Source organism: Rhinatrema bivittatum, chromosome 6 (assembly GCF_901001135.1).
Source record: "Rhinatrema bivittatum chromosome 6, aRhiBiv1.1, whole genome shotgun sequence".
Classification (NCBI taxonomy): domain Eukaryota; kingdom Metazoa; phylum Chordata; class Amphibia; order Gymnophiona; family Rhinatrematidae; genus Rhinatrema; species Rhinatrema bivittatum.
In genome coordinates this window covers 23,680,230-23,693,232 of record NC_042620.1, presented here as the reverse complement: position 1 = coordinate 23,693,232, position 13,003 = coordinate 23,680,230, and the positions used below count along the sequence as shown (strand labels likewise).

Here is a 13,003-nt window from a genome sequence, read left to right as displayed (position 1 = left end):
AAACTGCATTACAGAGGCTCTGTAACCCTAGGAGAGGACCATGTTTATGTCTTTGTTATATGATAAATGTTGGGAAGCTTCCTTGGAACTGAATAAAATGAAAAGGCTCGTTGCTATCAGGGTTAGAAGCAGGACTGACAGGTCTGAATAGGAAGAGTGACTCCGCTAATCGTAGGTGGGGTCACATCTTCAGCCAGCCCTTTACTTCCCCTGCAAGGGCTCAGTGCTCTTATTGCATTGGCTTCGGTTTGACTTATTTAACTGTGTTTAGTTTGGTTTATTTTCCGTTCATTTCAGGGGACTTTGGAGGACTGCTGGCAGCTCCGCTGGCTGACCTTTTCAATGCCGATTTAGAGTCGGGAGTAGCAACGGAGGACCGGGGACAGGCGGGGATGCGTGTGGTGGTTCTTCTTGACAAAAGCGGAAGTAAGGAGGAGGCTGGGAGTCGACCCACAGGCTGCTTAGCCTGACCTCTGTGGTGAGTAAAGTAATGGAATCAATGTTAAAACAGAGGAGAGAGTGCGGTTTCTGGAATCCAAAGGATTGCATGATCCGAGGCAGCCTGGCTCTACCAGAGGCAGGGCTTATCAGATGTATCTGACTGATTTCTTTCGCTGCGGACCAGAGAGTGGCCCTAGAAGTAGATTTCAGTTCGGCAAATTATAAATAAACTAAGCCCCCTTGGAATGGGTCCTACTGTCTGGGTTTGAACCTGGTTGATTGGGAAGCGACAAAGGATAGCAGTAAATGGGAGTTTATTCTGAGTAGAGGGGCGTTACCAGTGGTGTGCTGCAGGGATCGGTCCTAGAATCAGTTCTGTTTAAATATTTGTCTAAGCTATATTGCGAAAAGGAGATATTTTTGTCTTTTTTTTTTTGTGGATGACACCAAAACCTGCAACAGGATAGATACCCAAGCAAGTGTGATAAACTTGAGGAGGGATCCAGCAAAGCCTTAGGAATGGTTTAGAGTCTGGCAGCTAAGAATTAATGCAAAAACTTGAAGGGTCATGCATTTGGGCAGCAAAAAAAACAAGGGATTGCGTTTTACTGTGCAGAAGTCAAGAGCAGGATCTGGGGGTGATCATATCTAAGATCCTCAAAGTGGCCAAACAGGTGGATAAAGCAATGGCAAAAATCAGAATGATGACTGGATGTTTAGGGAAAAGAATGGTCAGCACAAAAAGGAGGTGATTATTGCCCCTCTAAGTCCCTGGTGAGATGGTCATTTGAAATACTGTGTACAGTTCTGGAGGTAATCAAATTTGTGGATGATACAAAATTGTTCAGAGTAGTTAAATCACAGGCGGATTGTGATAAATTGCAGGAAGACCTTGTGAGACTGGAAAATTGGGCATCAAAATGGCAGATGAAATTTAATGTGGACACGTACAATGTGATGCATATAGGGAAAAATAACCCATGCTATAGTTACACAATGTTAGGTTCCATATTAGGTGCTACTACCCAAGAAAGAGATCTAGGTGTCATAGTGGATAACACATTTAAATCGTCTGCTCAGTGTGCTGCAGCAGTCAAAAAAGCAAACAGAATGTTGGGAATTATTAGAAAGGGAATGGCGAATAAAACGGAAAATGTCATAATGCCTCTGTATCGCTCCATGTTGAGACTGCACCTTGAATACTGTGTACAATTCTGGTTGCCGTATCTCAAAGATATAGTTGCAATGGAGAAGAGAAGGGTGACCAAAATGATAAGGGGAATGGAACAGCTCCCCTATGAGGAAAGACTAAAGAGGTTAGGACTTTTCAGCTTGGAGAAGAGACGGCTGAGGGGTGATATGATAGAGGTGTTTAAAATCATGAGAGATCTAGAATGGGTAGATGTGAATCGGTTATTTACTCTTTCAGATAATAGAAAGACTAGGGGGCACTCCATGAAGTTAGCATGTGGCACATTTAAAACTAACTGGAGAAAGTTCTTTTTCACTCGACGCACAATTAAACTCTGGAATTTGTTGCCAGAGGATGTGGTTAGTACACCTAGAATAGCTGTGTTTAAAAAAAGATTGGTTAAGTTCTTGGAGGAGAAGTCCATTACCTGCTATTAATTAAGTTGACTTAGAAAATAGCCACTGCTATTACTAGCAATGGTAACATGGAATAGACTTAGTTTTTGGGTACTTGCTAGGTTCTTATGACCTGGATTGGCCACTGTTGGAAACAGGATGCTGGGCTTGATGGACCCTTGGTCTGACCCAGTATGGCATGTTCTTATGTTCTTATGTTCTTCAAACTGATGAACTGGATGGAGTCAGTCCAGAGAGTGGCTACTGAAATGGACACTGATCTTTGTTGTAAAGCATCTGGGGACTTAAAAATCTAAACATACCCGAGAGAAAAGTTGGGATAGATTTGATACACACTTTTACATACCTCCCAAGTTATCAATCCACAGGAGGCGAGCCTTTTTCAATGGAAAGGAGGCTCTGGAACGAGGGGTTATGAGATGAGGATGAAAAGGGATAGACTCAAGAGTAATCTAAGGAAATATTTCTTTATGGAGAGAGTGGTGATGCATCGAGCAGCCTCTGGTGGATGTTGGAGAAAAGGATTCAAGCACAGGGGATCTCTGAAGGAGTGGTAAGGTATACTGAGTCGGGAAGACTAGATAAGCTGTAAGGTCATTTACTGCTGTCATGTTTCTATGTAACAAACCATGGGGGTCATTTTCAAAAGTGATCGCACGCGAAAAGGGATTTTTCGACGCGAAAAGTCCTTTTTTGCATGCGATCACTAAATAGGGGTGGAGTCGGGGTGCAGTCGGCCCTGGAAGAGGAGGAGTTGGGGCAGCACCGGGACCGACTCTGCGATGATGTCGTTGACAGCAAAAAGGTAAGGGCCCTTTTTGCCGCAAGTTTTGCCCCCAATAGGGCCACCTTTTACGATGGTGCTATTGGGTACGAAAGCCGGTGGAGGTGCGATCGCTGCTGGCTTTCGCAGGCCCGCCCCCCGCTTCGCCACCACGCCCCCCCGTTATCGCTGGATTTTCTAAGGTCTGCAACCTTAGAAAATCCAGGCCTATATATACTGTATACATCCAGGGAGAGTGTAAGAGGAGTGGAAAAAAAGGGGACTGCCTCAACAGATGTCAGATAAGCACCAGAAAGAGAGAGAGAGAGAGAAGGTGGAAGGGAAACCTATTAGCACATGCTAAGAGGCAAACTCTTCAGGCTTTGAGGGGTAGAGCATCTAAAGGTATAAACGGGTGGGTGGAGACTCCAAACACACATGTTGATGGGCATTCAGGAGAAAAGAAATAGGAAATGTGATCAAATTGAAATTCCGATGACATTTCATTGGTTTTCATGTTTCGTTTTGAAAACAAAAAAATTGATCCATTGGGCCTAGGCCCAGGGCTGAAGCTGGGACCTTGCCTAGGGAATAGGCTGAGGCCCAAAGCAAGGGCCTCAGCCTACGCCTGAGCACAATGCCAGGGCCTCTCCTAGACATAGGCCGCAGCCCGACACAGGAGCCATGGCCTAGGCCAAAGCATAATGCCGGGATCCCAAAAATTGAAAAACCTTACCTGCTTCATCGGAGATCCAGCGTCAAAGTCCAGGCCCAGGCCCAATGCTGCTGCCCGGTTTGGAGACTGGGTCCCAGTGCTGGATCCTTAGCCTGGACCAAGGCCTGATGTCAGGACCTAACCCGGAGCCTGGGTGCCAATGCCTGGGCCTTGGCCAAAGCCAGGGCTGTGCCCAGGCCCAACACCATAGCCCGGTCAGGTTGCCACATCCTGACCCGGGGGCCTCAGAAAACCTCTGAGATTTGGGCCTGGGCCTGACCCTGGGCTGTCTTCTTTGACAAAATGATGTCTAGGCCTTGCTTAGGACCTAGGCCAAAGTCCTGGCAACCTGGTGCAGCCTAGGCTTACAGAAGGCCTAGGCCTTGGCATCAGATCCCACGCCCTCTGGATTGGGTAAGTGGGTGCCATAGAGGGTCGTGGTCCCAGCATTTTTTCGGGTGGGACAAATGGGTGAGGGGTATGGGAGGCATCAGGAGGCCACAGTTTCTTTCTTTCTTTCTTTCTTTTTTTAATACGAAATACACATTAGTTCACCCTCCTTGTTGAATGTAACTTTACCGCCTATGTTCATATGTTTATTTCTTTCTCAGTTTTACCCTGTTCGATGTAAACCGATCTGATATGGTTATTACCATGAAGGTCGGTATAGAAAAGTGTTAAATAAATAAATAAATAGTTGAAATGAAATTTGTGGCAAATTAAACCCCCCCCAAAACAAAATAAAAAACAAACCAAAACTTTTTCTTCTTCCCAACCCTAGTTGTTAACTGAAATGCTTATGAAGCAGTTCAGTCAAACAGGTAGAACTGGAAAGAAGCCTGGGAGGTAAGACCGGAGCGGAGCCTCCTTTTTTTGTGCGTGTTTTGAACTGTGCTCACCGGGAAGGGGTTCAAGGTTCCAGGACTTTCTCTTACAGTTGGCCAGAAGCAGATGAGTGATGCAGTTTGAACTCTGTTCTCCTGATAGGAAATTCAAAGCTCCAAGTTATTCTGTTGCAGTCACCCAAGAATGCCTGAGCTGAGGAGAGCAAACGGTGCTTAAATGGAGGAAGTTCAAAGCTCCAGGGTGTCCTAACGTAGCCAGCCAGGGGCAGCTGACGTGAGCTTTTGTTGTTGCTGTTGTTGTTTGCTTGTCCTTTAACTGCTTTCCCTTGTGTTATGCTGATTTACATTCAAGATCAGCCCGAAGAACAGAACAGGCACGATGGAACCAGCAAGGGAGAAGAGTGTAGGAAACTTGGAGTCGGAAGACTTCTATATATGATCACAGGTAAAAAAATATGCATCTACTTTAAACCATCTCAAGCGAGGGTGTAAGGCACATGAACTGTCTTCGTGCATACAGTCTTCAAGCATTCTTGTATGTGCTTGGTTGCCTCACCCTGATCAAGTTATGTCATGCCCCCCTCCCCCCATGAATGCCTCTTCATTGCAGGCAATAGTTTGAGTTTCAGGAAAGAACATGGGTATTGAAGCAAATTTGGCCATCCCCTCTCCTCATCCCCCTGTTATGATTGCTATGTGTGTGGATCCTTGGCCCGAGGTGCGAGTTGACACAGCCTGTGGGGAGGAGCCCCAGAGGCCTGCATCGTCAGGAGGCGAGATATTGGAGTGTAGGGGAGCTCTGTGCACAGTCATGGGGAGAACCCCAGAGACCAGGAGATGACCCCCGTAGGGTAGCAGACTGTAGGCAGTACTTGGAGAGTCTAGTGAGAGAGGGCGCCAGGCAGACCACGGGGTGGTAGGTACCCAAACAGCCGAGCAGGAGATACTCCGAAAGGACAGCCCCGAAGGGCGGAGCTACAGCATAGTGGGCGTAGACCGAAGAGTGTAGGCGAACCCACAGGACAGAGAGCCTGAGCCCAAATCTAGCAGCTCATGTAGACAGGTACCTGGAGATCAGAGGGTAGCTGGCTGAGTAGTAGAGAAGTGGACCCGAGGAGTGGGACAGATGTCAATGGTAGAATATCCAGGAGCAAGCCCTGAGGAGCAGGGAAGCTCAGGGTGATCTGAGAATAGGTAAGCATGGCCCGAGGAGCAGGAAGCTCGAACAGTCTTGAATAATACGGCACAACCCCGAGGAGCAGGGAAGGCCAGCTGAGGACTCACAAGTCGCTGCAGTACTTTCCAAGGAGAGACGAAAGATAGAGGAGGAAGCCAGATGGGACCCAAGAGGTGAGGGGCCAGCCCGAGGAGCGGGGTAAGCCAGGGAGCAAGTCCCCATAGAGCACACACTGTCCCCCGAGGAACGGGTGCCAGACAGGGTCAACGAAGCAGGCAGGAGCGGCGTCTCAGGGACAAGAGGCAGGCGTAGGACTCGTAGGGAACTTGTTGCCAAATCGGTTTGCTGGGGGCGAAGCAGGAGCTTAAATACAGGAGTCTGATGACATCATCAAACAGGGACGCCCCCAAGGTTCCTTCTGAAGCGGCTTCAAAGGCGGGACTTGTGACGCAAGTGCACACCTAGAAGGGCCCGACATTGGAGCAGGAAGTAATGGTGTCCATGCCTCCTTGAGAAGGCCAGAAGAATGCGGCAATGCCAGCAGGCCCGGGGAGGGTAGAAGTGTGAAACAAGCAGTGAGTACTCGCGGTCGCAGCCGTCTGCGAACAACAGGCATAACACCCCCGTTTCTGTCCATGTACCCCTGAACTAACAGCACTCCTGGCCTAGAGCAATTTGTCAGTACATTTGCTGGTTTAATAAAATCCTTTTCTAGATTGTAATCTTTGGCCCAGAACAGTTTTTTCTTCTGAAAGAAGTAGAAATTACTGGTTTGGGATTTTTCAAAAGCCGCATGAAATGGCGTTTATTTAGCACCACAGGTGTAAATGCAGTTTTCATACTTCACATGAGATAAAGAGGATTTTAGCAATTTTTTTTTCAGACTTGTTCAAATTATTACTTCAGCACATGTGAATTTAAAAATAGTTTAATTTATTTAAAGTAATTTAAAATCCCTATGAGAGGAGACTTAAGGCTCTAAATTACCTAAGCTAAAAGAGGGGAGAGGGAGATATGGTAGTCATTCAAATATCTGAAAAGTATAAATAATGCTCAAGAAGCAAATATTTTTCACGGGAAAACAGATATTTTACAGGTGGCCATGAGAGGAAGTGCCAAGGATGAAGAGTCAGGAGAAAAAAAATCTTTTTTCAGAGGCTGGTGGATGTGTGAAATCATCTCTCCGCAGGGTTGAAACTGGGTGTGGGGGGTGCGAAGCCCAGGCTGAATCAGCTAGAGTGGGACCCTCCCCCTCAGGAGAAGAGTGGGGTGAAGGGGCAGAATATCCAGGAGCAAGCCCTATGAGCAGGGAAGCTCAGGCTGATCTGAGAATAGGTGAGCGCGGCCCGAGGAGCGGGAAGCGCAAATAGTCTTGAATAATACGGCGCAACCCCGAGGAGCGGGGAAGGCCAGCTGAGGACGCACAAGTCGCTGCAGCAGTTCCCAAGGAGAGCCGAGAGATAGAGCAGGAAGCCAGGTGGGACCCAAGAGGCGAGGGGCCATGGCTACTGCATCAGTTCAGACCCCAGGGCAATCACCCCAGTTAATTCCCCCCCACCCCTGCTGCAAAGCTTGGGCCCTGAATCCCGGACAAGGTGATGGAAACTAAACCAGTAATGGGATAAAAATAAGGGATCCTTAGACTGGAGTGTATATAGTATTACAAATGGAAGTGAATTAGACAGACGAGGCGGGCCCTGTGCTCCTCCTTATCTGCCATCGAATTCTGTTTTTCTAAGCTTTACTGACAATTGAAGGGCAATATATTACAGAACCGTAGCTCACTTCTTTGGTTGCAGATATTCCTCAGGATCATTTACTGATCCAGTGGAGTCAGTGAGGGGAGTTCAGACAACTGGTCACTGCGCGTGAAGACTCTGGGCCGGATAAAGGTCCGGATGGAGAGTTAAGTCCAGCGAGGTCAAAGAACCTGCCTGAGGTCATACAGGGAGTAGGAGGAGTGTGTGAAACGCTTCAGCTTGGGCTGAAACCAGAGGCAGCTCAAGTTCAAAAGAACTCCACAGATGTCACGTGGTAGATCTCAGTAAAATTCACAGAATCTTCGGGGACTGGATGAGCTGCGAAACCCATCGTCATTCTGGAATGGGACTGCTGGTGGATTTCCCATGGGTGCAACGGACTGGTCTGCAGACCTCGTTTAAAGAAGCTGACACGTCTCTGACAGTAGTGAGAGTAATGGACAGGGACTTCAAAGCATAAAGCAGCAGCACTCAGCTAGTCAGACTACTTTACTGGGGAGGAACCGCTGCAGCTGAGTGAGTGTGCCACAGTATGGTTTCAGCTAGAGTATTTTTCTACCACAAATATGCATCATTTCCAAAGGGGAAAAAAATTAGAAGCCTGTGAAGCTCATGAAATTACAAATTCCCATGTGTTTCACACTAACTCAGTAAGTTGTATCACTTGTACCTCTTATAATAATGCTTTATTATGTCTTCTGTAGCAGAGGAAGCAGATGGTTCTCCTTAGCATGACATTAATGTGTCAAGCAACCAACCTGAGGTGACGTCTCAGAACAGAAAGCAGTGTTTCCTTAAGATGTCAATCTATTCTCCTAAGGATGCAAATCTGTAAGATGCTCTTTAGGTTGCCAAGATTTGTGTGCCAAGCACAGAACTAAGCTACCACCCTTGGCCAATCGTTCACTCAACGTGGAATGCAGTGTAACAATTATCAACATGTGATTTTATAAAAGGAACATAAAAATTGGAGGTGAAGATATGAAACGCTACAAGTGTGCTGTATAGAATGTGATGCCTAACTGGGATAAAAAAAAAAATACTCAAATACCTCATTTCTGCGTGTTCTCTCAATCTAATGCATGCCTTCCCAGAACAAGGAAATTCCTATTCTGCAGTTCTTGGACCATATAGAATTTAGTGATCACTTTCCAGAAAACGAACACCGCACACAAGGACAAGCTATGGATTTTCAGATCCCATTAATCAGCTTAGAAATCAGACAAGGAGCAAATAAGAAATGAAAATTGCCTTTATCGTACTCATGCACGGCATCAATGTTATTATAACCTAATCGAATGGAAAAGCTTTTATCTATGTGACTGTTTTTATGCATATAATGTATACTGTATACTGTCTACCGTACCATGAATTAGAAGGCTAAAGTCAGAGAAGGGCAGAACAAATGAGTTTGCACCTTTTACTAAACCATGGAATAAATTATGCATGCTACAATGGACCAAGAAAAAAAAATATATAATCAGTTGGTTGATGGATGAGCTTTCCTCTGGAAATATCTGTGGGAAGATGAAGGAAGCATTGTATAACTCAGGCTCAGTGTCTACCTAGCTGAAGGTTTTATTTACTTCTATAAAGGCCTCAAATATGTGACTTCAAACTAAACAAAGACATTTATAGGACTCATTGAACCTTAGAGTAATCCACAGAGGATTGGAAATATTCATCTCTCCTGCTCTTTGTTAGGATTATATGTTGACTTACTCTTGACTTTTTGCTCTTCATGCATAATGTGAAATAAATTGACTTTGCTGAATACGTGTGAAGTTAATATAATTAAATTTACACAAGTACATGCAAGCGGTGTTAATCAGTGTACAGAAAGCCTGGGCATCCAACGATGATTGAGATGTACTGAGGCACCGAGTGCTCCGCAGGCTATAGACTTGAGAATATATTTCTAAAGTTCCGTGTGTATTGGTGTCTGTCATACTTTGCCACAGAGTTAAAAGAAAGAGGTCGGTATTCGAAAGATTTGTCAGGCTAAGTTATGGAGTGAGCCAAAGCCTAAGATTTGACACTTCCCCCACTATTTCCTGGCTAAATGTTGCATGGGCAGCTTGTTGCCTGCGTAAAATGTGCCAGGGTACAAAGAGGTTGCAGTGCAGGCGTTCTGGAGAATGGGTTCCCTCTGTTCAGGTAATGCCAATATTGGCGACACTCAAAGTTACACCGTATACTGAGAATATTACATACTGTTCAAAGTTATATGCAATCTTTATTAATTCATACAGAATACCTAGCTCTATCTAGACAATAAAATCTAACTATACCACATACATACTCATTCATACCAAGCTAAAAACATGTTAAAATATAATTCCTCCAAACACTGTGACCCAAAAATATATTTTAACAGAAAATTATATTATGTAAAAAAAACTCTATGAGGCTTTTATCACTTCAGTACATCATCTTCATTGCGATATATTCATCAATGTCACTGTTCCGTTGTTCCTTTATTCAGTCACTGTTGCATTATCCTGTCCTGTCCTGACTGAATAAAGGAACAACGGAACAGTGACATTGATGAATATATCGCAATGAAGATGTCTCGACCGCCATGAGGAATCCCGGAAGCCAGACGGCAGCGTCAGGTGCGGCTAGCCACAGCCGCGAGTTCACCCGGCGAGGAGAGCCAGGCAGCACATGACGTGAGGTGGGGCAGTCGCAGCCGTCTGGCTCCTTATCTTTCCTCCCAAGCCCACGTCCCCTCTTCCTCCTTCCTCTATTTCTGTGGATAACACGGTCATCCTCCCCATTCCCTCCAGCCTGTAACTTTGGGAGCCATTTTTTTTCTTCTCTATCCTTTTCTACACATAAGCAAAAGATTGCTAAAACGTGCCATTTCTCTCTCTGTGTCATCACCAAAAGTTGTCCCGCCCTGTTTGAATACACTGCCAGAATCCGTATCCACTCTCATCACCACTTCCTGCTCCTCACAGGTCTCCCATTGAGCCATCTCCACTGCAATTTGTGCTAAATTCAGCTGCGCGACTCATCTTTCACCAAAGTCGCTCTGCCCATATAACTCCTCTTCTCAATGCACTGCATTGGCTCCCTATCTGATCCCATTCAAGCTCCTCTTACTTACCTGCAAGAACCTTCACTCTGCAGCTCCTCACTACCTCTCCTCTCTCATCTCTCTCTTTCTCCAGCCCTCCTCGTGCACTCCGCTCAGCAGACAAGTCACTCCTATCTGTGCCCTTCTCTTCTACCTCCAATTTCTGACTCCATGTTTTCCACCTGGCTGCACCCGATGATTGGAATAAATTCCCTAAGCTGGCGCCTCATGCTCCTAGGTCTTATTTAAATCCTTTCTAAAAACCCACTTCTGTGAGGCTGCTTTTAAATCTTAACCCCTGATTGTTCTGCTTACTGCCTCATTCATTTTTAACCATTGCCTTAATGAATGAAATTCTTTTGCCCTGTATGTTTATCTTGATCAGATTGTAAGCTCTACTGCGCAGGGACTGACTCGTATATTTTTACACGGTGCTCTATGTGTCGAGTAGAGCTATAGAGGAAGAATCAGTAGGTATTTGTATCTGGCTGTCGAGCCAGGTAGTGAACTTTAGCAGAGTTTCCAGCTAAAGACTGCTGAGAACATCACTCTTGATTTCATAGCTAACAGGCCGATACAGTACAGTGCGCTCCACCGGAGCATTTTCGACGCGCTAGCTTTACCAGTTATTCAGTAAGGGGTAATAGCGCGTCGAAAACGCGCATCCAACCCCCCCCCCCCCCCGAAACTAATAGCGCCATCAACATGCAAATGCATGTTGATGGCGCTATTAGTTATTCCCGCACGATATAGAAAGTAAAATGTGCAGCCAAGCCGCACATTTTACTTTCAGAAATTAACGCCTGCCCAAAGGCTGGCGTTAATTTCTGCCGGCGCCGGGGAAATGCACAGAAAAGCAGTAAAAACGACTTTTCTGTGCATCCTCCGACTTAATATCATGGTGATATTAAGTCGGAGGCCCCAAAAGTAAAAAAAAAAAAAAAAGTAAAATTTAAAAAAAAAAAATTAAAAATCGGTCCGCGGGTCGGAAGACGATTGCTCAATTATGCCGGCGTCCGTTTTCCGAACCCGTGGCTGTCAGCGGGTTTGAGAACCGACGCCAGCAAAATTGAGCGTCGACTGTCAAACCCGCTGACTGCCACCGCTCCTTTTACCGCGGGCCCTAATTTGCACAGGCCACCCTCCTGAATCGCGTGCCCAGGAGAGTGGCCTGTGCGCACGCCGGGAGAGCGGGCGAACGCCAGCTCTCCCGCGCTTTTTTCTATATCGGCCTGTAAGCCGGCACTTTACTGTGTGGTGTCTAAATATAAACTTTTACACTGTTTTTTCAGTTAAAAAACTGCTGCGAGCAGGGCTTTTGCATCTGAGCTTTGATTTGGGGGAAAATAAAACAAAACCAACCTGTTTGTTTCCCACAGCATTTGTTGGAGCTGAGCCGTGAACTTTTAGCAGTCTTTCCCCAGTTAACCGATAGCTGGGAGAATGCTATTACATTTGAGCTTTTTTTAGGTAAATCCTGCACTTACTCTGCTGGGTCTGAGATGGGACGGTGAACTTTTACAAGTGTATTTCCTTTCTGGAATCCTGCGGCGTAAATCAGCTGGAGGAAGTGCAGTCTGTGCAGGTCGATAATAATGGGCAATTCTTATCCATAATATATCGGGCTTGGAGTGTGTCCCTCAGTGATCGCGGATGATCCGCAGTCCGCCAATAGATGGCGCTATAATATTTATTTATTTTTATTTATTTAAAATCTTTTCTATACCTTCGTTAAGTTAATTCACCATCACAACGGTTTACAAAAAAGCACAAATAGTATTGAAAGTTGATTGGTATAGATTACATATTGTAGATGTGCCATTAGTGAACGCTGACATGTTTTTTATAATATAAAAAGCTATGTGTTCATTTTGCTTATATGTTGGTTGAGAAAACTTCTTTACGGTTCCTATATAAATTTAACACTCTAATATGTATTAGGAGATAGGAAAGAAAAATTTTAAAAACTGATTGCTTGGTGCTTACTTATGCGCTCATTTGTTTTCTTCATTCTCCTTATAAAAAGCCTGTTTAAAAAGCCAGGTTTTTAGACTTACTTTGAAAAGTTTAAAGCTTCTCTGCAGTCTAATTTCGAGTGGCATTGAGTTTCCCAGCCTGCTGATAGATAGCGCAGGCGGCTCAAACACGGCACAGGTAGGAAGGACAGCGGCCATCGCGGGAGAGGCAGAATATAGCAGAGGAGACCCTAGAATGCAGCGAATGGAGCATGTCCCGCAGCACCCGCTCCGTTCACGGCAAGGAGGAAGGTCTGGCATGCCATTCGCGGCGAAAAGGAAAGGCCTCCGAGTGCCGTGATCGGAGCGCCCGGGCCTTCATCTTCGCCGCGAAAGGAGTGTTTGCCACGGGATGCGCTCCATTCGTGACATGCCGGGGTCTCCGCTGCTATTTTCTGATCTACGCTACTATTTTCTGATCACGCCGAAAATGGAAGGCCCCCATGTGTTGCGAACGGCGTGCCAGGCCTTCATCTTTGCCGCGAACGGCACGCCAGGCCTTCATCTTCGCCATGAACAGCACGGGTCCCGCAGCTTGCCGGTGAGAGATAATGTTTGTCGGGGAGGGGAGGATGAGAGAGAGCAGGAGGGTGCAAA

The 13,003-nt window shown here is 45.9% G+C and overlaps 1 long non-coding RNA gene across 1 annotated transcript; it reads left to right on the top strand.

Moving 5' to 3' along the window:
• The first annotated feature begins 330 nt into the window (after window positions 1-330).
• Window positions 331-9,008, top strand: LOC115093180. Its single transcript, XR_003857198.1, has 3 exons — window positions 331-478; window positions 4,725-4,817; window positions 8,014-9,008. It is a non-coding gene; the product is annotated as an uncharacterized LOC115093180 (long non-coding RNA).
• The last annotated feature ends 3,995 nt before the right edge of the window (window positions 9,009-13,003 follow it).